General features: G+C 46.1%; 1 protein-coding gene across 11 annotated transcripts in view; it reads left to right on the forward strand.

The window, feature by feature from the left end:
* LOC116948983 (receptor-type tyrosine-protein phosphatase delta-like) overlaps positions 1 to 26,463 on the forward strand; it is a 614,820-nt gene that overhangs the window by 200,601 nt on the left and 387,756 nt on the right. The gene's annotated exons all lie outside the window — the stretch shown is intronic.

The raw sequence follows: 26,463 nt of genomic DNA on the forward strand, positions 1-26,463 counted from the left end.
AATCCATCACTCTGTAAAATCACCGCGGGATAAGTTACTGGATGAACATTGTGCCGTTGCTTTTCATCTTGTGTGCCTTGGCAGCTGCCGGTGAAATGGTTAAGATACCGGAGCGTTTAGAGAACACAAGCTGTTGTTTTGCCGTCGGCTAAAAGGAGCTGGAATACACATTTAATTCGGACTGTGAATGCCCCAAGTCATGGTGGCATGAATGCTTTAATGGACAAAAACAAAACGAGAGTTAAACTTTGCCGCCGTCGTCGTTAACTAACACGAACGTGTACATTTTAATACTGTATACATATATTTGTGTATAAAATTAAGCTAACGTTTCAAGCAGTCGCCCTTCGAACGTTGACTTATTGTATATTGTTCTCGACTGAAATATTCGCTTATTTTCAATTTTTCAGATGTTACACAATTGACAGTGGCGGTAAAGTAAAAAAAAAGTGGATTCTCAAGGATCTGTTTCAGGAGCATCCTGAATTGGAATGTTTGCCCAATATCGTGAATAAGCGTTTGGCTTTGCATGTGGAAGGAAATCAGAGAACTTGCAGAGAATAACAAAGTTGCAACAGACGGGGTGACACTCAGCACTGCCATCTCCTGGCCACCTCACAATCCCACGCCTGGCACGTTCTGGTGGCCGCCCATCAAAGTTCTATCCAAGCCTGCTTGTGAGAGTTGATGAGATACCACTATTTGGGTAGAGTGGTAACAGTGGCGAGTGACATATGACCTGGTCCCAAACCCCCAGTACGGGTTGGTGGAGTCACTCACCAATTTTCACTGACCAGTGTGATGAAGTATGGCCAAACAATTCCTAAAACTGAAGGTGCCGTGGCAGCAAAATGTTAACTACCTCGCCTGGTATACATGAGGCCGTGGGTTCGATCCCGATCCAGACGCCTGTATATTTGGAGTTTGCATGTCTCTTTCTCTCTATCTTCGTGGTCGCGTGGATTTTTCTCCGAGTCCTCCAGTTTTTCCTTTCACATTTATAAAAAAAAACATTTAGAGTTTAGTGTATTTGGCTGCTATACATTTCCACGCGACAAGCTGCTTCATCGGCTTATCATTTGTAGCGAAGTCGCATCTGAAAAAGAGCTATATAGCTCAGTGGCCCTTACCTGGTAAAGTAAAAATAGTAGCAATATCAACTGGAGTAGCCTTCATCCAACAGTGGATTGACAAAGGGCTGCCAATTCATGTCCAGCATGTGCTATTGCACCACTGACATCGTAATCTATTAGATTTTATTTAAAATAAAAAATGCAATGCTTCCGCATTAATCGGTGCGTCTATTTGCCCTGCCCCCTTTCATTCCTTGATTTTTGCACATTTTAATACTTCTGCACACCACCAACAACAAGGTGACACAACAGGCATGAAAAGCACTTATTCTTTTTAAAGGATTAGCGCGCACGGAGAGAGGGCCTTTGAATAGATTATGTTTAAAGGGACTAGTGCAAATTTTGACGAAAATCCCCACGTTCAAATCTTCTGAGTGCTGCCCTTTGGTGGCAGCCACCGGTCTCGATTGTTGTTTGTCACGGTTCATAGAGCACCGGCGACGTTTTCCAAGTGTTGGGATGGGTTATCCGGCTATCGATTCTCTCCCATGTTATTAACACTGCAGTCTTTTTTTGTATCCGTCCAACCCACGTCCATTAGCTAACCTCAATTACTAAACCTGTAGCTTGTGTATTCTTTTTTTCAACAACAAAAAATATCATCCTCTGTTTGAAGCATTGGCAAAAAAAGAGCACCTGCTAAAAATAGAGGTGTGTGTGTGTTTTTCCGAGGAAAATGGGGATGCCTTCCAGTTTAAGGCGGCAAATGACCTGTGCATTAATACGAGATCTCTCCAGGATGTGTGCGAAGGTACTTGATTTGGGGAGGTAGCCAGGGCTGGAGAAGTAATTTGGTTGGGCCAGAAGTTTTATTCCGTCCCCCGAAGGGGGATTTCAGCCTCTGTGCGCTGGAAATAGAAGTCGTATTTATACACACGCGGAGGTAAAGGTCAACTCTTCGCGCGGTGCTTACCACAATGTGTGTACGTGTTTATTTACACTGTATATAAATAACTTCGCACACAACATAAATGCGTGGCATACGTTGTAAAAAAAAAACCCTATTTTTTTTTCAAACGTACAGGGTACAAAGGAAAGGCGATGTTGCGGCTCTGTAATTGTTTGATCACGCCACTGCTGCCATCGAGAGAAAAGCTCTCGATGATATTTGGCCTACTCTTTCGCACCTTGGCCCGGGCGTCTTTGAAGGGCGCAAAGACTACGCGATGGCTCAAAATCCCTCGAGAATATTCACAAATTCGGCCACAATCGGTTCTTTCGCATTGTGTTGCGCAAGTACGGTGTGGTTTCTCGTGGCTGCGTAGGGCAATATGACTCATCTGTGCAATGTTAACGCCAAAAAAATCGAAAATCATACATTTTTCGTGCAAACAATTCGACACGTGTGCATCGTAAGAATGCAGCGCAGGAATTGATAAAACAGTTGCTTGTGATTGGACAAATCATACCCCCGAATATAACGTCCGTTTAAACGAGTTAAATAATTGAACTGCTCTTTTAGCTGGGTAGGTAGAACCGCAGGCGTGATTTGGTCGTATAGAGATTGTATTGGTACGAGTATTATCCCCGTCTGAACTTCACAGTAGCGAGATTTGAGAGTCCTGGACGATCGCCAATACGTCGGCTCTGATTGTTTCGGATGCTTCTGTTATTTGCTGTTGAAGATGACTCGAGCTTTTTGAAGAATAAAAAAAACCCTGTACTTACATAGATATAAGAACTACACTGCAAACATTTCAACCACATAGTTCAAACTCCCCGTCTAATCGTAATTCTCTGATAATATAATGGCTGGTACCGTAATGGATATCCTGTGTGTACGTAAGGCAGAACACATTTTAATCTGCAAGGTTATAATTATCACGAACTCTCCACCACCAACGAATGACGTCTTCAGTCGTAACTGCTTCTTGTTGCTGCTGCTGTATCTTCTCAAGCAACACATGTGCAGGCCTTTTGTCATTCCACTGCTTGGATGCATGTCTCCTCCACCGCGCGGGGGGTTTATAGGCCCCTATGTCACCACGCTGGTCAGGATGAGTCAGTGCGGGGGCGAGGGGTGAAGTGGAGTCGTAACGGTTCACATTTCACTTGCCACTTCCACCTCTTCACGGTGTTATGGCGTGGAGCATAGATGTACGGTACAACAATCAGTGTATGGGTGGGTGGGGGGTCAGTACCAAAGTACGTAAACACCAATACGAGTACGCAGGCAGAGCCCTATGCTGCTCCGCTTGACATTGGCTGCGTCAGCCCGGTCACTATCTCGGAGATGAATCGGAATTCATTTCTGTGACTTGGCAATGTCAGCACCCAGAGATGTTATTGTGAAATAGTGTTTCCTGTGCTAATCTGCTCTGCGCCTCTGGGGCTGGCTTTATCTGTTTGCAAATGCTACGTTTGGGGCACGGACAAGGGCACTGACTGGGCTTTACACTGCAACGACGGGTTCACAGGCGCAAGCTGGTTTCGGTAAATACAAGATTAATAACGCCAATTATTATTACCCGTGAAATCCTCACCGAGGCTCAAGACCGCTCTTTTTCTGCTGACTTGGGATGATTTCGCCATTGTCGATTAACGAGAGCTCGCCTTCACGCAGGACGAGGCCGGAGCAACCCGAGGCAACCCACACACGTGCCCAGGGACGGCGCTTCGCACGGGCATATACCCGGAATGCCGCGCAGTCTGACGCCTGCTGGATCCTGATGGTCATCTATGCAAAGAACCAACGGGGTCTCGCGTCTACTGAGCTCCGAGATTGAACGAGGCTGGGCACGTTTTGGGTGAATTGTTCACGGGCAAAACAGCACGCTTACAATTACAAAAAAAGACTGCTGATATCGTTAGAAAGCTCAGCTGCGAACCGAGCCAACTCAGTGAAATTCCTGGCCACAACCAAGAGCAGTGTAGAGTGATACCCGAATCAACCCTGGGGGGGGGAGGGGGAGAGAGGGGGAGGGTGGTGCACACTTCACCAAAATCGCAGCACTACACTAAAAGTGATGACCGCCGTCGAGGAACGGAAAGAGCGCCATCGCACCCACGTGCATTGCGAAGGACGCCGCAGTCGGCGACCCGCGTCTATGGATCTGAGTACACGAACACACACACACACAACGTTTTGCATGCACACGCACGACGATGAATGCCATCTGTTTAGTCTTACTGTATGTACTGTTGAGTCAAGCGTGCACGCTGAGTCTACCCAGGGGAGGCTCGCGACCGGTTCAGATAATCGTCACTGGTGTCTGGTGTTGGCCGTGAGCCGGAATCGAACCCGGGTCGCCGGGTTCGTAGCGCAGCTCGCTCACAGCTCCCCACTCACACATACATATACTCACACTCATGCACGCATGCACACACATATCGCACACACAGCATGCACACACACACAGATTTAATTTGGACAAAGTTCACACATTTAAATTTGACAAAGGTCTCGTGTATAGCTATGTAGACTGGATGGGCACGTGCTGTTCGCAAGCACCTATTAGGATTGACATGGTGCAGAAATGGGTGGTATGGCCAGCACAATTGCTGGCAGTCTTCGTTCAATGTTTACACAACTGCATAATGAACACATTGAAGGAGGCTGAGACCACCTAGGGAGGAATTGTTCTGATACCACTCAATGACATCGGTTTTAGCTGTGGCCAACAATCATATTATATCCAGGTCACGGGGTTCAGGGCGCACTAAACTCTGTGCGACCATTGCCACTCACATGCGCGTGTCATGTACGTGATACCACAATGATTTGCAGGCCTTTTGCCAATCTACTGCTGGATGAAGGCCTCCCCACTTCTTGTCGGCCAGTTGTTTGGCTCTACTTTACCACTAGAGTTTGTGCATGTTGGTAACGGGCATGTACAAGGATGATGAGCAGGAAGCAGATATGTTTCGTCACTTTAAGAGCACTGCCGGATTATTGTTCACGCACAAAGCCAAGAAACTCCCGTACAGCCTTAACAGACTGTTGGGGCAAGTGCTGTTAACGAGCACCTACGAATGCCGGCACGGCACAAGAGGGGCTGGGTGGCCAGCACCACACCCGGCCGCCTTCGTCTCCCCAGTGGCGATGGTTACACATCGCACCAGGTACTCATTTGATACTGAGTCGACCTAGGGGAAGCCCAGGAACGGTTCAGATAATGGTCGCCGGGTGAGTAGCGCAGCGTAGCGCGAGCCACTACACGCGCACACACTCGCACGCACGAACGTACACACGCGCACGAACGTACACAACAACAACAAGCGCTATTCGCCACTAAGTGGCGGTGACGTCACCACGTCGCTTGTGCCAGGCTATGTGCACGTTGAGGCCACGTGCTGTGTCGAACGCCCGCTGGCAGGTCACGGGGTAGACCCAGGTGCCACGGGTTTACTGAGATGAGATGCGCACACACACACAGACAGGCATGCGTGCATCAAGCTGTTGATTGACACTGGCCGATATACGGCGCATTCACACATTTCTGTAAACGCCATGTGTGGCGCGTTAGCTTTAGTAACCTTACCGTGCCACGGTAACGCAGAATTCAGGCCTTCGCGTCTTCCAATGAGCGGCTCTGGGTCACCTGAGCATGTTTCTGCACGATTGTGTGTATGTAAGCGTGTTAGTGGGGAGCGGTAGTGTAGCGGTTAGCGCGCTACTCTGCGAACCCGGCAACCCGGCCAAACACCCCGTGACGATTAACTGAACCGGTCCTGGGCCTCCCCTAGGTCGACTCAGCCTCAAAATAGGTACCTGGTGCAGTGTGTAAGCGTTGCCACTAGGGAGACAAAGGCGACCGGGCGTGGTGTGCCGTGCCGACCTTCATAGGTGCTCGCTAACAGCAATTTCTCCCAACAGTCTGTTAAGGGCTATACGGGGGGTCTTTGTTTGCAAGCGTGTTACAGGGACGGAACAGCTTGTAAAACTAGGATTCCCAACCAAAGTAATGATTGTGCAGATTCTGGGGAAATTGCTAATAAACACGTGAGATGGAAGCTCCGTTTGTGTGGAAGTTTATTCGCTGGTAATCCAGACGGATCGTTGCGCCGCCCACCGTGACACGCAGGCCACCAATCTATCTCTCTAATCGAGATTAATGTCGTGTTTTGCCCCCCCCCCCACCCCCTAATGCGGTATTGTGTTTCAAATTAATGCTGTGGCTCAGTCTAATTCGGTACAGGATTGAGTTGAAAATGTGCGGCTACAATTTGGCCTCTTAATTTTGTGTCGGCTGCAATCGGCTGAGTTGATTTATTCATGTAAAAATCAAAGCTCAGCAGTTAAGATCTCGAAAATCAATGTTTTTGCTTGCTGCCCCGTTTGAGCAATAAGTTAGAGGCCATCGCATGCACAGAATGCGCGTTGCTTTCATGAACCAAATTGTCTCAGGATTCTGTGCCAGTCACGATGAAGAAAATTACTCTGCAAAGCGCGGTGCATCTGTAACAACCTGGAACGAGACAAATATCTTGCAACATCGTTCTTGTACATGAAGATTCAGCTTTGTTTTTTTGTACGTCGTGTTTACAGTGCACAACGTAGAGTGGAGTCCCTGTTCATCATCGCATTTCAAAAGTAGAAATTTCAGTTTAACACGTAGGTTTTCGCCTGATGCTGCTCGTTGTAATTACTGGCGAAACGTCGGACTCGAAATGTAAATGTTGGAGGTTTACTCTCCAACATGCCGGTGAGGTGAACAAGTAACGAATTGGCACGTTTTGTTTACGTGACAAAGCCTACCAATCGCCTGTGTGGGGTGGTGGCGGGTTTAACGACATTCATATCAACGCGGTCTAACCCCCCCCCCCCACCAAAAAAAAATCTCTATTTAAAAAATTCTACATTTTACATGATGGAGGTCAGTCTTTTTGTAGCGTAACCACTGTTGACTTCCTACAAAGCGTGGCTCGTTTCTTCTTTGACTATCTGGCTACTGGGCCAGATAGATATGGAAATGAAGAATGGACGACTTCTGTGGACAAACAATGAATACAATTCCCTATGTACGGTAAATAAAAAAAATATGAAGACATCAAAACCTCGTTTTATTCCTTTCAGGGGCATATGCCCACGATCTTATCTCTGGAGTCCTCGTCTCTGCTTTCGGGAGAAAGCTTTGAAAGCCTGCACCAATATTCGGGCCCTTGCTTGGGTAATGATTTTCATGTATTTACACAGTGCACGAAGCAGGGCCTTTCGAAATATTCCTGAGAAGTCAAGGGCATAGCCAGAGCTGAGAAATGTGTGTTGCTAATGAGGAGGGAGGTTGTAGTGTCGACGCAGGCCGCCTCGAAGGAGGAGGAGGATCGCAAACCCAAGATGTACGACAAAACACTAGGGGGAAAGTGCAAAGACAACAAGAGAATGACCACGTGCATTTCAAACTTTCGTCACTGGGTGTTTTTGTTCTAAATGGCCCAAGCAATAAGTTAGTAAAACGAGAGGTGGCTTATCACGTGGTGTGCTTATCAAACTGTGAAGTAAAATATAAACAAATGCAATGAATACAAGCAAAAATGTTTTAATCTTCGAAACTGTTACCGCGTATATTTTCCTTGAGTTTTTCTTGATTATGCTTATAAATAATACGGCGTGTGAATTGAAAATGTCACGGAGGGGGCAATTTATTTCACCAAAACATGGTCGTGTTAAATATTGGTGGTGCTGATTTTCTAAGTTTGAATTGTGTGCCCCAACTATTTTGATTTACCAAGTTGCAGTGCAATTTGCTTATAAATTAAAGCCTTATTTAAGCCTTTTTCGACTCATATATTAACGTAAATGCTTGCAAACATACACAGAAAATTCAACTATACTTGGTGTGTGTAAATAATTGAGTACTTAAAACAGGATAACAGGCTTTGCTAAGAATGTATTGACTTAAGCAGTGATTTTTTCATTTATTTCATGTTAAGTTTAATCCAAGTGTCGTGTTATATTTATAAGCTTGTGTTTTTTTTTTTTTTACAAACTATGGAACCCACAGTATGCTTAACTGCTTAAGCAGCAGCTATTTATTTTTCGTTCCATTCAGCTAGCGCGTGCACAACCTCATATAACTGTGCGCTGCATTGCAATGCATCCATAAAACAAATTTGTGTTGTTTTTTTTGAGGCGGTGGCGAGGAAGAGGTGGGGGGAGATTAGAAAGGCCACGTGCAACATTCCGGTGGTTGTGTGCGCTCAAAAAAAATGCGGGTACTGTTACGGCTGTAATTTTCAGTGACCTGCATCCGCGTGCGTTTTCTCGGAAAGCCACGGGCTTGATGAATCGACGCCTCGGTCCGCGGAATTCCATCCATTTCTTTGCGTGTGCACAGAAGGCCACAGCTGACGTGCCGCGTGATTGCCCAGCACCTCGCGCGTATCATTCAAATGCCATCAAACGGAGGGAGATTGAATCCCGCGGTTTAGTGGGATAAATGGGTTTGTTGGTGGTTATGGGGCGATATTATTTGCTAATACAGATGTTCGTGATTGAGTGGCAGGCTCGATGCCTCGCGAGCTTTGTCGGGCGATCAATAACATTGCTAATTGTGAACATTGGTTCCCTGACTGCACACAATGGAGCTGTACTTGGGGGGGGGGGGGGGGGTGCATCTAATGTCCTGTTTTGCATTGAATTGCCCGGTGGTATCTCTGGCTGCTTCAAGTAAATGTGTTTTCAGAAGTTTTTTTGCGGCAGTGTAGTCTTGGCACGAGAAAGTATACCATATCAGCACACCCCCCTGAAACCAAAGGATGCAAGTAAATTGATTGTCCACACTTTTGAAACAATTTGTCTGACATAAGACTTCTGCTGCAAAGGGCTTTGTGGCAGCACACAAGAAAAGTAGGAATGCTACTTGTTTTTGCATGCTTTAGATCTAACAACACATAGCGCAAAGGTGAGGCATGTGCCTAGAAATGATTATATATTATAATTTCTACTTACATTCGAATATGTAAATACCTGTTCATCAAATATGGAACCTGGTACCAACATACTCGGGGGAGTGGTATTTTTACTAAGAGATGTTTGTTGTATGGGCCACGTTGGTACCTGCCAGCACTTTTTTGAGACAAGGGTTGGTTGGAACACATAGATATGTGAGACTCGCAAAACTCTGAAAAGGCCAGGATATGGCAGTACAGCAGGTATGTCCTGACCCATCTCTGGGGCCGTTGAGTGCTCTTCCCTTGTATGCTTGGGTTTTATCTGGTGACTTCAGTTTCTTCCTACATGGGAAACATGCCTACTGACCCAACGTCCCATTACATTGCACTCCTGGATAGGTTGTAAGATGCAGCGAGACTTTTGCTTTAAAATCGCGTGACAGATATTAAATAGAAATATACATAGTTTTATATATATAGTACGACTGTTGGCTAAATTTGTTTCCGGCCACCGTGACAAAGAGGAGGCGAAAACCTTTTAGTGCTCCCTCTATTTGAGGCCTTTCCACTGGCAGTGGTGTGAGCAAGACATTTCAGGGCTGCACCTTTACCTCTACCTAATTATGTCGTTAATTGTCCAGTTTTTTTTTGGTACACTTCGTTTTTGAATGAGGAATTGATCGCCGCCCTGAGCTGTAGGTGTCTCACAGGCTCACAAGCGGTCCTTGTAATACAGCTCCACTTCGGGGAATTCAAGTGAAACCGAGAGACTTTCGAAGAGACACACACACGCGCACACGCGCGCGTCTGGAAAGTTGCCACAGGCAACACAATCTTAATCATGGCAATCAAACCGTGAAAGCACGCCTCTCCGTGCGCCCTGTTATCCCCATCCACATCCAAACCACCCCCCCCCCCTCTCTCCCAGATGTGGCAAGCGTAACCATGATTTTGGATGCGATTGCACTCGTGCAGGTGAGAAATGATGATGGGTCTCGAGGTACCCCCCTGGGTATGAAGGCCCCTTCTTTTGGTGGTGGAAGCACCAAGCCGCTTCCCGTTTACTAAGCGAGCGCGCTGGTGTGGCACGGTTGAGGGGTCAGCAAGCCGTTCGTCTCGGTCTGCGCGGCAGGCTGCTCTCCCTCGCGCGCCCTGCTGGCCTGCCCTCTGTCCAGCGGCCACAACAAACAGCTCATTACTCTCCGTCAACACCGGAGTCACGCGACACACAAGGCGGATTAATGCTCCGCCTTGCAGCACGTGTGTCGCGGTGATGTTAAGACTTCAAAAGGGGCCTCCGCACGGTGTGCGCGCCGACGTTGCCGCGTTGCGCGATTCGCTTTGTGCTCGTGGGTTTGTTGTTGTTGATGTTGCTGTCAAAGTTTCAATTTCATTGACATGTTTGACAGTGGGAATTGGCTGTCAAAATATAATGTGATTTTGTTTTAAACCGCTATTCGGCTCATTAGGTAATGGATGTGTGTAATCTTGCATAAATAGGAAAATTATAATTGCATAAACGAATAACTGACTGGATAATCACGTCATTAGCATCGACCTCTTGGGTGGCAGGGTGGCGCAGTGGTACCACTCGGGCCTCCCAGTAAGCAGGGGATGGGTTCGATTCCCGACTTGCGTGCCTTTCTGTGTGGAGTTTGTTGCCTACCTGTTCTGCATGGGTTTGCCCCGGGTTCTCCAGTTTCGTCCCATAGCACACATTACAAAATACAATATAACTGGTACCGGACAAATAGCCCAATGACTGACATCACCTCCATATTACTCAGAATCTAAATATGTCCTTATACTCGATGAATCCGATGAGCTATGAAGCTCTTTTTCACAAATGTCCAGTATTGGGCGGGTCAGAGTGTTACAACAAACAAAACAAAAACACGATGGGAGTACAAAGTATATTAAGTGTAAACAAATCACTTAACAAAAAAATTCTACAAATAAAATTAATTAAAAAATATATTTTCAGATAAAGCCCACTGAGCTATTAGCGTATTTTTCAGGAGCGACCTGGCCACAAATGATAGCTCAACAAAATGGCTTATCATGTCGAAATGCATAGCAGCAAAACGATCTAAATAATCTAAATGCATGTTTCAATTGTGATTACACAAAGCAACATCGCCCCCCGAAAGCAAGACCTTGGCCAGGACCCTCTTGAAGAAGAAACGTGAAACTCGGTGAGGTCTTGTTCTCGGGGAGACAACCGTTCTAATAAGAATATGATGATAACAACAATAACACTAATAACCAACATATTACTGTTTATTTTTCTTTACGCAGGCGCACACTGGCAAAAAAAACCCAGCCATCGCGCCTAACCGCTTTGCGCCGTGACGTGCGTTTGTGCACACGAGAGGTGACAAGGCTGCCATTATTGGTCACAAAAGCACGGCAGTGCTGAACACGGCTCGCTCCCTTTTACTTGAGCGTCGCACGCGTTCGCCAGGCAGCTGTTACATTAAAGATGGGCCAATTATTGTTGACAATGATTCGGGCACGTGGAAATGTACCGAAACATAACCGTTTCAGTCGCTAATTTAATAACGTCGCAAATTAAGACGCTTGCTCACAGTGATTTTCGTGATTTGTGTTTTTGTGAGCAATTTGTCACGACAAAATGCTGTCGTGAGCGAGGAGGCGTGCGGGGTGGTTGGCTTTGTACTCCGGTGCGAATGTGCAACGATTTCGGCTGTCCCTACGGCAGTCACGGCCCTCCTGTGACGCACGTGCAACGCGCGTCCTGTGGTCTGGCGTTTTTTCACGGACCAGGCAAAGTGGAAACAGGTCAGAGGTGAAAGGGGCAGAGAGAGAGAGGGGGCAGTGGATGGGGTGGAGCTGAAGAATCAACAATGAAAACCGAGGTAATCAAAATATTGAATTTCCATACATGGTCCAGTGCTGCCAACATTTCAATGTATGGAGGCCTCATCGTGAATGTGCCCTCTCTCGTATCATCTTGAAAGTTAAAAGAGGTTCAATGTAATCGGCGCTTGGTTGGGAGACTGGCTGACGCTATCATTTGTGATGGCCAGGTCGCTTCTGAAAAAAGAGCTATATAGCTCAGTGGGCCTTGCCTGGTAAAATAAAAGTGAAATAGTTGAGTAGAAATATCAGCTGTTGTAGGCTTGGGTTGCAAGGCGGCCAGGTGAAGGCAGTGCAGTAACGAATGCATGACTCTAAGCGAGGGTAGCTTGTGTTTGTTATTTGCACGCTATACTTTCGTGGTGGGGGGTGGGGCCCTCTGGGTACTCTGGTTTCCTCCCTCGAGTCAAACACTCCTCCATCCAAACGCAAGGCCCTCTTGAGAACAATCACGACGCTCAGTGAGGCTTGCCAGGGTAAAGTGGGATCGTTTTGAGATGAATTCTGATCTGGACTGTGCACAGGTTGCCCAAGATGATTGCTGATTGTTTGCATTTGGCACTTACAACAATAAACCACGGCACTCCAGTGAATGGGTATGAAACCAATGACCTAAATAGTACGCATGATCTCTATGGGATTTTCAGCTAATAAAATGCAATCTAATAGAAAGCATGTTTCATGGCGAAAGTTAATCACCTTTGCACATACGGCACTAACCTTTTGAATCAAAATGGAATCGCTTTATGTGAGGATGCACTATGTGTTTCGTTTTATTTTGGGATAGTTTCAGTCACGTGTTGTAGATGTGTGTACGTAATGTAGATTTGACATTTATATGGAAAGAATGTACAAAAAATATAAATTATATTGATTTATATACGTTTGGTAACCGATGGACGGCTCAATGCTTATTATTGCTGTGTCGTGCATAGGGAATGTTTGACCATACCTGACCACGCTGATGAATGAGGATTGGTGAAGAAGGTAGGGCCCAGTACGGATTCAGGTACCTCTCACCACTGGTGTTCCCCATGGCCAGGAATCAAACTCGGGGTGCTGGGTTCATCGTGCAAAACACCAACCACAGTGCCACCACTTCCCCCCAAAACCTATGTAAATGGAGGTCATTTGTTTTATTTTATTTTTTATCAAAAATATCAATGCAATTATTTCATCAATTTGCGTACATAAAATAGGGTTTATGTGGATGCAAATATGCATTATTATTTTGGATTTTTTATGAAACAAAGACAAAGATCCCCCGAATAACCGTTTGAGGCTGTGGGGGCAAGTGCTGTTGGTGAGTGCCTAATACCGAACAGACACGCACATAACCCAGACAGGTCCAACCAAATACTGCTCTCAAAGCAATGTATGCCAAGGTGCGTTAAAAACAAAGGGCCAGTCAATGTTGTCAGGTGGCACACGTGTGCGAACACACTCACACACGTATAACCAAAACTGATAGCAACGCTGCCGCTGTGTAATTGCTCACACTCTCGGGTACAACGCGGTTGCAAGCAACGCAACGTCTGGGCCACGCTGTTGTTGTCTTTTACAACCAGGAACGGTCTCTGTCCGCGCCTTGTTTAATTGCGTCGTTGCTGGTGGGTGCGCGCCGGAGTCACCGCGCCGTCATTAAAAGAGTGGCACGCGCTCTCCCTGGGCACGATGCTGATTTGCTGCTGTTTCCTGAAAGTCCCCGCGCGTGTGATGCCAGAGAGATGGAGGGCATCATCGTCGTCACACTCAGTGGCATCTAGTCACACTCGGTGGCATCGTCGTTACACTCGGTGGCATCATCGTCGTCACACTCGGTGGCATCGTCGTCACACTTGGTGGCATCGTCACACTCGGTGGCATTGTCGTCACACTCGGTGGCATCGTCGTTACACTCGGTGGCATCGTCGTTACACTCGGTGGCATCTTCGTCTTCACACTCGGTGGCATCGTCGTCGTCACACTCGGTGGCATCGTCGTTACACTCGGTGGCATCATCGTCATCGTCACACTCGGTGGCATCATCGTTACACTCGGTGGCATCGTCGTCGTCACACTCGGTGGCATAGTCGCCGTCATTGCTTTATGCACAAGCAAAAGCGATGCCATCTTCGCTGCTGCAATTTGGCGGAGCGTTTTTTTTTGTTATCGGTCGAATTGCCACAGGTGCTTGTATTTGCCCATTGCTGTTTTATGAACACCAAATCCTTCCTAAGGGGTACATAAAAAAGGATATTACACAAAATGATTGTGGTGCTGGGAGAAGATCACATAGTCAATAATTTTAACGGCTGGATTTTTTTCTGGTGGTCGTGGCACAAAAAAACATTTGGATTAATTCCACTTCCACGTGCTGGCCCTAAACACGACTTATCGTGTTCAAAATTTCCCGCGGGGCCTTCTTTATGTATTAATAGCAATTGAATTGAAAACAAAAACAAGTTAAAAGTCGTCTCAAAGTTGAGGATTAAAATATGATCGTCTCGGAGTAAAATTTCTTGGCATCATTTGAAATCCCTTGGGTTATTTAATTTTTTTATTCCTAGAGAAGCAGCGTAGAGATTAATTTAACTCAGACATTTTTTTCGAGTAAGCTGAAGTTCCATTACAGATTTTAATACTCGTGAGATTGTTTTCTTCTACAATTAGTCAAACCAAATGACGTGTTTCATTTTGTCGAGTAGATGTTTCTGCGATGTCGCCTCTATTTGCTTGTCCAGTCAAATTTACGATTCTTAACAAACCTGGACTATGACAAATCACCCAGAATGCACCCTATCATCTCAGATCTCTAAAATCTAAGCTGGGCTTAACATGGACAGTGCTTCGATGGGTGAATAACAGGGTGGTGCTGCAAAGTACTTTATTGTTCTGTACTCCCCCCCCCCCCCCCACCTTCACCCACACTGGCCAGCTTGGTGAATAATGGTCAAACAACGCTCAGGGCCTATATGACTGGGAAACCCATCATCGAGCAGTGAATTGATGAACGGGCTGTATGCGAATATTTACAACAAACCAGATGCCTTTAGAGAGCGTTGCCAGCAACAAGTTTTGCCTTGGCTCTGTGACCGAGGAGAAGGCGAATATATTGCCTGCCGTGCTCCCGAGGAAGTCAACACAGGGTGCTCATTTCAAACCGAGTTGACCCAAGGGAGGTCATCATCAAGTGCAGAAGCGGATTTTTAAATTGTTGCAATATCAACATCAGAGGCTGGAATCGAACCCGGGTCACTGGGGTGGGAGCACGTGCATTGAGTGTGCCCCGGGTCAACCTGCTCGGCTGACCCGGTGTGGGTTTCCAATTTCATCCAAAGAGGTATGACCAGTGAAGGCAATTGAGAAAGCCACAACGCTTTCTTACCTAAGAACAGAAGCAGAAAGCATGCGATGCCATTCTTTGACTGAGGGTAATGCCAACACTTCAGCCTCCATCACAAAGAATATATGGTTATTTTTGTACATAATTGCAATGCTTTTTCCTTCGTCTTAGCATATATTTTCAATACACTTTTGAATGAAGGCCTCCCCTCTCCATGTCAGTTATTGGGGGTTGATTGAGCATACTTCACCATGCTGGTCAGTGCACGTTCCTGAACATTTGGGGGGTTGGGGGGGTTGTAGGGCTCGTGACCGGTTCAGATGTCATTTGCCACTAATGTTTGCCAGGACATGGCGATTCATATCACAGCATGAATGATTCTTGGATGGCGACCACCAAGTGGATCGTGACAGGTGCAAAGAGGCATTGTGGATTGTAGAGGACAGTGCAGAAAAGTATATTGCTGTTCTATACATCCGCTTTCACCAACCCGCACTGACCAGCACGGTGAAGTATGGTCAATACATCCCTCACTCACAGCCTGCAATGTGCGGAGGAGAGAGGCGCTCACCCAGCTTTCAATTTACAACAAACAAAAAAACGAGCCGTGCATACAATATTTTTTTTTGCAGGCTTGTTTATGTAAAATCGCAATGTTTTATATTATTACTTTCCTCCTAAAGCACGTGGCCTTGTAAAGCCCCTTTACTGTTCTCCTTTTCATTGAGTGGGAACAATGGGGATTGTTACGCAGACACGGGGATAAGGGAGCGCGCTTTTGGATCCATCCCTGCAGCTACTCCGGAAGGCCACTAAACAGAACATAAAATAGCTAATCCTGCATTGTATCTCTAATTGTGTTTCTGTAAACAACCCCGTGGCCTGAAGATAGCTCTGTTGATAAGCCCCTATAGAGCTGAGACAGAGGAAGGGGCTGATTTACCCAAGCCTGCCTGGCTCCTGCGTACTGTGGAGAGAAATGCATAGACTTTGCTTTTTATCTAGATTGAAAACTAATTTCTGTATAATTGCTTCTTGTGTGTACGTTGTTGTCCTTACCCCCGCACCTCCGATTAGCGTGGTTGGCTACGTACGGTGCGATAGAAGTTCAACATACATTAACACAGTGTACGCATTTGAGATATGGTTAAATGGAGTACTTTGGCTCATGGGGATACTGATCCTACCATCGGCTTGTGAAATTTCCACCGCTGGCTCAGGGCTCCTAAGAGGAGATGGGTGGCACATCCACCGATCGATTAAGCGGAAAATCACTTTTGATTTTATTTGAACCTCAAGTGCTGTTGATGAAGTGGCTGTTAGTGAGCACCTATTAACTAAATTAATACAAACCACACGCACAAGACCCCGAGATATTATTGTTTTTTTGTACTGAATGTCGGAAATTGCAGTGTTTATATTTTATTACAGAGAATGTACAAGCCACCTCCAGCCATTCGCAAGGGGGGCATTATTAATTAACAGCGGAAGTGTGAGCTGATATGAATGCAAAAATGCATAATCGCAGACTACTCGAATGGCGATTTCTTTTGTTTGAAATAAAATGAACACGCACGATGTTTTGTACAGCATTGAGATGTGGGTTTTGCTGTAGTTATATTTGTGTGTCAGTGTTATAACATGGTTGGCATGTGGCCTTTGTAGAAGGAATGAAACGGGGCCCCCTGTCCAATTTCCCTTTGCCTCTTTGTAGGCCCGGCGTGCCGGCACCCCTGCGCCCCGGTTCCTCTGGCCTCTGGGCATCGGTGCAGTAGCACCGCCTGCACAATCGATAGCCACGCTGCTGCTGTGAGTTCAGCTCGACTGGAGTCTGCCTCTCTCACAAGGGGCTGCTGACACAACGGCAGTCGGCTATAATTTTTAACTAATACAACTTTTCAATTAAAAGGGAACTTTCAGCAATGATCTGTTCTTCCACCTCCAAGTGTTTATCTTGCTGGTGTTTTCTTTCAAACTTTAGGGACATCTTTTTTTTTGTACGCAAGGAAAAGCAATGTTCCGGGCAATATTTGTAAATGATTGGCTCCATGACTTCTCTCTGCAGTAAAAGGGGTCGGAATTCACGCTGTGTGACCTATTCTCACGAGATGCTGATCCGAGCTCTGGCCCACACACGCGTTTCCACGACCAGTCACAGACACGGAATGTGCAAACCGTGGCATCGTATAGAATGTCCTAAAATGATGTAGATCCGTTAAGCACAAACACATTTATTCTTTGTTTATTACCTTGCGATTTCTCTCCATGTTCTCTGTGCGAGGTCAGGGATCAACTCAATGCAAACTCGCTCGCAAGAATAAGATGTCTTGTCCGACCTGCAGTTATTTGTTTCTTGCGGCACTCTTCTACAGCGGCTGACCAACTGTTCGTATGTTTCAAACGTTTTTTCAAAGTTGCACGACTCGGCACATTTCGCAAAAAGTTACGACCCTGGCACTTCCCGAGCGTGGAGAGCAGGGTAGAGAAATAACATGGCCCACTTTGAGAACCCTCGTCTCCCTGCCGGATCTCTCGTGCATCTTTTCCACGCACCCATTGGGAACCAGGCTGTTGGCCCAGTTCTGGCTCAGTTCTGGCCCAGGAATGGCCCAGGAATGGCTCAGGAATAGCCCAGTTCTGGCCCAGGAATGGCCCAGTTCTGGCCCAGTTCTGGCCCTGGAATGGCTCAATTCTGGCCTAGGAATGGCCCAGTTCTGGCCCAGGAATGACCCAGTTCTGACCCAGAAATGGCCCAGTTCTGGCCCAGGAATGACCCAGTTCTGGACCAGGAATGACACAGTTCTGGCCCAATAAGAGAACTCTGTACACCTCGTACATATGTTGAACTTCTTTCGCGCCGTACGTAGCCAACCGTGGTAATCGGAGGTGCGGGGGAAGGACAACAAACTCAGCACAAAAAGCAGCTTTAAAGAAGTTCGTTCTCAATCTATGTCTGAAGAAATTAATTTTCAATCTACGTCTGTGTCCCCGCGCATCATCGTGAGCCACGAGGACTCCATGGACTTGAGCTCTCTGCTCCATCACCAACATCCACGGTCAGTCCCGGCCCTCTGTGGCTGGAGGTCTGGACAGAAAGGGCTCTTGAATCAAGTTTCCTAACAGCGTTTCAAATAAAGATTGATTAACTCGGGTAAGACTCTCGGCGCTGGAGTCAATTAGGTGGTCGCATGTGGTGGGGTAAAGTGTGGGGAAACTCCCACCTCTTCCAAATTATTTCTACAGGAAGCTCTCTCGAGCACCCTCTAGTGGAGGCCTTCCACCAGCAGTGGCATAGGCGAGCAATTTCAGGGTTACACCTTTAGCTTCACTTAACTTTAGTGTAGAATGACCGGACACCTACGAGTGCGAATAATGTAGTGGTCACTCTCCCTACGATCTACCAGAAACCTCTCTCACATGCCCGTTGCGCTCCCGAGCCCTGCCCGCTAGCCCACGTCCCTCCCCTCGATGTCTACTCTCCCCTTGCTCCCGAAATACACGGAGGGGGCAAAAGGGAGGCAGCGCCTGCTGCTGTGCGCTCCCCCGAATTTTGAACATAAAATTCCAAGTGAATGCAGCAAGCCGTCTTTCGCAGTGGCCCATGCAGATGCAGAGTAGCAACGACGACCGTCGCGTTCAGGTGGTGGAGCCAGATAAACGCGTCAGGAGCAGTGGAGTGTATCGCTGTGACATCTCCGTCGTCGTATTGCGTGCGTCGGGAATTGAGTCGTTCTACGTTGTACGGTCTGTTCTGGGTGACCACAGTCGCACCACTGTACAGTTTTCCATTTTCCATTTGTGCATTCGGTATCCGCATCTGCCGTGGTTTGTGCAGATGAGATTAAAGGTGGACCCTAAATGGAGAGAGTGCTCGTAGTATACAGGATATTCATCTCTGTAAAGTCTGCAATGCGGTATTAGGGCGGATCAGTTACTTTGTGAAAAAAACAGGACTTTTCCGAGTGCATCAAGTGCTTTGAGGCATTCATGGTAATTTGTTGGCCTACGTTCGTGAGAATGCAGTGGCACCCCCAGGGGCGACAGTATGACGAGAGACTGCGAGGCACAGGGAGATGGTGAGAGACACGGACACGAGAAGAGATACTGGGAGAGACTGTGAGATGGGAAGGCACTTGAGAGACAGGGAGAATCTTGGGGACACGGCAGGGTGTGCCGGGCGAACTGGTTGCTCTGCACGTGCTGGAGGAAGAGGCGAACAAAGTAACTCTGTGGCTACGTAGGCTAACGTCCACTCAAAGAATATATATTGTAAATGTATCTGGTGTTTTGACTGTGGGAAGTCGCGCGAGATAGCATTCACTAAAAAAATAAACAGGGGGACACTGAGAGACACAGGAAGATGGATACATCGTATCCATTTGTTGTTCCTTGAGAGGCCAGGACAGGTTGAGGGGTGAGACCGGAACAGGGTCAGTGCCGGGACAGGGTGTGATCTGATCTGGAAAGGTAGTCGAAGGTAGTTGAAGGAGGAACACATTTCACTTGCTCCTAGTTTGTCGTCTCAATGCCCCCTTTGCTGGGTTTTTTGTCCCCTACCCGATATTAACACCTGCACCAGGAAATGTTATTTTATTTTTTCCACTGGACTGTGTAAGTGCTAAACTTGCCTGGACGTGGTGCATGTTAAACACTGCCCTTTGAGTGTTTTTGTTAGAATGCGATTTGTGATTGTGGTTGTTAGTCTCACGTGGGAGTCTGGCTGTCTGGGGGGCATCCTCCCGTTGCTGGGGTTGTCGGTTCTGGTTCACAGTATCTAGGGGGTGGGAATGATCTCGCCACACAATACTCTTCGTTTCCGTCTTCCATTGGGCCAAGCAGATACATGTTGAAGGATTTGGATTTCGTGCAATTCTCATTGGGAATTTGGACAGAAAAATAATATATAAAAGCCTGGAGGGCAGAGGGCAAAGAACCGCATGAAATTACACAGAGAGCACTTGATTCATTAGCCGGTGATGAATGTTCTCAAAAACTGTGTTCCATGCCAATACTCATTCTTGTAAAGTGAAGCTAATGGCCAAACGTAATGCAATCAGCGAAAACAATACACAATTAGAATGTTCAGTTTTCATACTTTTGCTCCACGACTGGAAATTTTCTTACAAATAGCGGTGTGGAAAGTGGAGTCTGCACAAAGTCTCCTGGCAGTGATTTGGACGTCTCATTCACATTGCGAGAATCTTGGCAGGGCATAAGGCGAGCCAGACATCACGAGCCCATACATGCATATCCTTTATTTATGCCATGTTAAAGACAATTTAGATTGTGAAGAAAAGTAAGTGGGCTTTGGCAGGACTTGTCGCTAGGAATTGATGTTTGTGATTCTAGTCGATCGGCAAAATGTGTGTGGTGAGCTGTGCTAGGAACCCGGCGTTCCGAGTTTATATTTAGGCCATCAAACCCCCAAAAAAACTATTGCGGATAATACTGGTCGCGAAAGCCTACGTGTTAAACCATCCCGAGTTAGATTCCTGATCATGGTTAACACCATTGTCTGAACCGTACCTGGGCTTCCCCTAGGTTGACTCAGCCTCACATCAATACCTAGTCCGATGTGTAACCATCGCCACTTGGGAGACAAACGTGGCTGGGCATGGTGCTGGCCACCCACCCCCTTGTGTGCCGTGCCGGCCTTCATGGGTGGTCACTAACAGTACTTGCCCCAACAGTCTGTTCAGGCAATAGGGGGGATCTTTGTCATTATACTCCCACCTCTACCAAATACCATCTACAGGGGCTCTATAGAGCTGCCTCGAGTGGAGGCCACTCCGCCAGCAGTGGCATTATAAAGAAATTGCACCTCTACCGTTTTACTATGTTAACCGAAAAATGACAAACTAAGTCCTTAAAATAATATAGAGAACGTGGACATAATTAGTTTTATTTGCAAAGAAATGTCCTGTGTGTTCACCACAGAAGATCTTGATGTATGCAATTCATTGCAAAAAATGAATGAAATTAAATCTACTTAACAATCCCAAAGTAATGGTGGTGTTGCTGTATGGAAAAAAAGTGGACAACCAATGGTGTGGCTGTTTAGTCTGGAACCATAAACCTCCCACTAAAAGGTTTCTTTATTTCACCCATGATGACCCATTATCCCAAATCAAATTGATTTTGAATTTCCATGAACAAAGCTATCAGGGAAATGGAAAGTATTTTGACTAAATGCATTCGGAATACCGAAACCTCCATTACCTGATTCATGTCCATGTATTTTCTAACCAAAAATAATCTTGGCAACACATTAAGGGATGGTACGAACAATTATGGAATTTCCGTACGTGACAATGGAACTAACTAAACCTTGTCGTGAACACTAATGCAGGAAAATAATGCCGAAACAGAGAGCACCACGTAAACAAATGCCTAGTTCCCTCGGTGTTGGCTTTGAAAATGCACACATTAAAATCACATTCCGTTCAGGATGCAGACGTGCGAGCCAATTTGGCTTCTGACTATTATTGTATTTGTGTTTTCCAAAGCAGGGAAATATTTTCGTACAGCATCTGACGTATTTGATCTATTTAATTAACAAACAGATTAGGATGGGACAATAGTTGTACAAATCCCAGAAGTCCTGCAGATGAATTACACTTTTTGTTTCATAACAGACTTTGATTTTGTTTTAATTACTCTTCATTAAACATATACACGAAATATACATTTCAGAAGCCCCTATTTTAAATGTTTCGCCAGACGTGCATTGGTGACAGTTTTTTTATTGATCGAACTCTCTATTCATACATCTAAGTGAACCTTTTTGTTTGTATTTGCCCTGGGGAGATGTGTCATTATTGGGCTGCATCTATGCCACTTTCAGAACCAACACAAAATGAGAGTGGCTGCACAGCCAAAGGGAAAAATGTGACCGAGGAATATTTATAAAACCGTGCCGTGAGAAATATCCAGAGCAAAATTAACATACCCAGTATCCCAGTGCTATTAATTTCAAGCAATAAGACGAGCAATACAGCACAATTACAAAGGAATAAAGCAAACACAAATATATTCAGTCGACAACATTAATTATGCACAAAGCTCTGTGAAATCACACTTGGCTATTCCGCACGCTACAGCTATTGTCTCATAATTTCCTGATAACTGTAACCCCGTGTATTAGCACAACTCCTGCACAAATTATATATTTATTTTTCCAAATCGAATTGTTCCCTGGGGTGATTCTGATTCCCTTCCTTCCACCACCCCAACATTAGACCACTGTGGTCGCTGGGGGGCCCCCGCATTGTGTGGTGGGGTGGGAGGTGTGGCCGGAGAAAAAAATACACGTTTGGGTGCCGAGCTTACTGGCTTAAGAGCGTCGGGTCTTTTTTTTGTTACGTCTGTCAACTCACCGAGGGCTTGGCAGGGGAACGGCTTGGGTGGTGGTGGTGGGGGTGGTGAGCGACAGATTGGGAGGAGGAGCGAGACTGACCGAGCTCTCGACACGACCGGAATACTAACGCTTCCTCGCCAAAAACAAGAGGCTCTGCCGCGGGGAAAAAAATCCAGTCGGCTTGTCCGCTGGAGCGGCACGCTGTTGCCGCTGTTGTTGTTGTTGTTGTCGTCGTCGTCGTTTATGGCGTTGTGGACTTACTTTTTTGGACAAATCGGCTTTTGACGTTTAGGCGCGCGTGTTGAGCGGGTAAAAACAAAAACACGCGCGATTTAAAAAAAAAACTTACGTTAACGGCTGCCTTGGTACGCCCGTCGGAGAAAGGGATTTTTGTACATCATCAGCTAGGGCTCAAAACATATTCCGTTTCAATCAGGAGCCTCGGCGCTACCTGCAGCAGACTGGTGAAGTTTACAGCTTCATGTCATCTCATTGTCATTTGCACGCGTAAAGCAACGTTGTTTAGTAACGACACATGTGCGAAGCCAAGGTGCTTTTGCTCCCTCCGAGCATAAAAACAGCGTTTTTTTTGTTCCGCCCGACTCGTAACATGGGCAGCGGTAGTTAAGCTGCTATTACCACAGCTGTTCTCGCGGAGAAGGGGTTAACGTCCCAATTCCCCTGCTCCAAAACTGTGGCCACGCCACCGATTGGCGACCGCCTTCCCGATCACGTGGCCCGACTCATTTGTGCAGTGAACTCAATTAAATTTACCCAGGCACACTCTCTGCAATTGGATTTTTGTATAATAACTTTCGACACAGTACAATGCTGAGGATATATTCGAGCAGCAGCACCGGGTTAAATCACACCGTGGCGTTAGAGCTGCTAAAATATTAAATGCCAATGTGGCTCTCTCGTTTCTTTAGCCAACAGCCCATCATATGTGACTGAGCTACAAAAGGCAAAATTAAAAAAAAAACACGCTTTTGACAGGAGAGTGATTTTTTTTGTTTTAAACCAACACCGCGGAGAAACACGAAAATTGGATTACGAAGCCACGTAACCAGAAAGGACACACAGCAGGGTCTCTTTAAAGGGCCCAGATAGCTGCCTGATAGCATTTGATGTTTCCATGGCAATCTAATTTGCGGCCAGTAGAAACTCGTGTGGCTTCCGCTGATGAAAATAGCCAATAAATAGAGAATATTTCAAATGAAATGTTTTGGGTCGTACATTTTTCATGGACGCATTTATCCTGAAAAATTGCCCATGACAATCGGGGTGTTAATGTGACACAGGTATCCATTTGTTCAGTCGTTGTAAGCGCGATGCACGCTGCCAAGGCCACGCGGCCAGGTTGGATGTAAGAAACCTGCGCCGCTGTTTCAACTGCCGTCCCGCCGGGAGAACGAACGGAGCCCATCGACCTCTGAATTGCAAGTACTTTTGTGCGAACCAATAACGCCACGGTAGCATCGTAAGTGCGGGTGAATACGTAAATTCATCTCAAATAGATGATTGAGAATTGCTCTCTTAACGTCACCGTTACGTGTGGAGGATGTTTTATTCCGTGCCGTGTGAAGTACCCCGCGCGACAAGTTTTAAAATCGTGAAACCGTTTTGCATTTGGAATGCTTCCTCCACTCATGTGAAAAGGGCAAAGGGAATAATTTTCCCTGCACGTGGAAGGAAAAATAAATAAATTATAAATCATTTCCGATGAAAACACACATCCCGATAAGTAAGCCCTGCAGTGTAATGTGACTGCTACTTCCACAGCCATGAGCATTAGTGAACACGGACACAGACAAATACGCACTGACACTTTCCTCCATGCAGCGCGATGTGTCCATGCTTAATAAACGAAACAACGCAGAAGAAAAAAACATGGAAATGTAAGACATTTCTTATCTTGTGGATCGTTCCTGTGTAGTTCTGCCTTTAAGAGTGTAGTTCTCCCTTTAAGAGTGTGCTCCTAATCTCAGCTCGTTACCTGTATAAAAGACACCTGGGAGCCAGACATATTTCTGATTGAGAGGGGGTCAAATACTTATTTCCCTCATTAAAATGCAAATAAATTTATAACATTTTTGACATGCGTTTTTCTGGATTTTGTTGTTGTTATTCTGTCTCTCACTGTTCAAATAAACCTACCATTAAAATTATAGACTGATCATTTCTTTGTCAGTGGGCAAACGTACAAAATCAGCAGTGGATCAAATACTTTTTTCCCTCACTGTAATTGAAGCCTATTGAATTCCAACATGAACAAAGAAACTCAGACTTGCTCCATTCAACACAGATGCCTATCACTGCAGCCAAACTGTGCTCAAGTGAAGGAATGAGCTCATCATCAAACAAAATGCCTGCTAACCTGCTAACCTCTACCATAGTATACCGCTGAAAATAACCCTCAACAATCACACAATGCAAACAATAATGCTGAATGTATCGACATAATATGTAACCATGCATCTATTCAAGGGTGGCTAAAACCCATATTCAAGCTCATTGCTTAGACTCCTGCATCACCTATCCGCCTCAAACACGTAGACACTCTCTTTTAAAAAAAAATTCCAAGGCCTCTTCAAAACTGATCTACATCCATGAGCAAATAACCCTAACGCTGGCTTCTGTACACGTGCCTCTTTGCGTTTGTGTGCACGTTGAACTTCTTTCGCGCCGTACGTAGCCAACCATTCTAATCGGAGGTGCGGGGAAGGACAACAGACTAAAGACAAAAAGCAGTTACAAGGAAATGAGTTTGCCAATCTAGATGATGATTTAAAAGTGTATAGCTTCCCAATATTGGAAGGAAGAGCGTGCCAGACGGCCGCAGAAGAGCATCTGAAAGCGCAGCGCGATGCAGCGAGCCGACTTTGTTCGATGGTTAGTCAGAGGTGTGGGCACGTGATTTCTCTATGTGTTGTGTGGGCAGAGCGGAGGCAGAGTGGGGCGGTTCTTGAGGACCAGTGGTCTGCATTGCGAGGGTACAACACCGACATTTTTGAGAAGCACTAATTTATTATAATGTAGCATATACGTGTTTAAATGTGAAATGACAAGCTGTGCAATTGTGAGAATGCAAATGAGACGGTAACACTTTAGCTGGTCTGCCAACAACTTTTTTTTTTTACTCCTGAGTAACTAATCTCAAATATCCCTTTTTCTCTGGCACCTCTCGAGATGTACTGCCTGTGTGAATTGTTGCAAATAAAAAAACGATGATGGTAAAAACAAACACACACACAAAGAGAATAGATTCTTGAAAAAAATCATAACCACGAATCATGACCACTCATTGATTTACTGGGGAGGGCGATGAATCATACATTGCCTAATATACACAATGCAATCCATAGATTTGAAGTTTTCGTGACTGCAGGAATCCATACTCTTTGGTTCTTTCGGTCAAGTTACGTAGGTATAAAATAAGTTTATCAATTAATTAGCTATTTATTTATTTTATACCTACGTGACTTTACCGAAAGAATGCAATGCATGTTTGTGCTGAATAGCCACAACAACGCTTGTTCTCACTGGCTGTGGGCCTACCAGCGCTCGTGGCGAGTACAACGTATATTCATTGTGGAGGCCCATCTTAAACTCAGTGGGTGTGATTCCCATGTTCGTGAAGGACCAGTTAAGCCTGGTGGATTGATCTACCCTGGCAGAATCAATTGAAAAATGCGCGCGGGGGTGATGCGCCAGAGTTAAATAGTGCTCCGACAACACGTGCATTGTACCCCAGTGGTCTGAAGATGAACCGTGTAGGTGGTGGGGTGGTTCAGGGTTCAGAGCACTGAGCCAAAGCCACCGAGGTGGGCTTACAATGAGTGGGTTTCAGCCGCCCATCACGTGGCTCGGGTATAGCGAGCCGATGATCTCAGCCCTGTCGCCCGTGATTGCACGCAACATTCAATTGGGTGGTT

The sequence above is a fragment of the Petromyzon marinus genome, chromosome 35 (assembly GCF_048934315.1).
Source record: "Petromyzon marinus isolate PM22_M1 ecotype Great Lakes invasive population chromosome 35, UKy_Petmar_22M1.pri1.0, whole genome shotgun sequence".
NCBI lineage: Eukaryota > Metazoa > Chordata > Hyperoartia > Petromyzontiformes > Petromyzontidae > Petromyzon > Petromyzon marinus.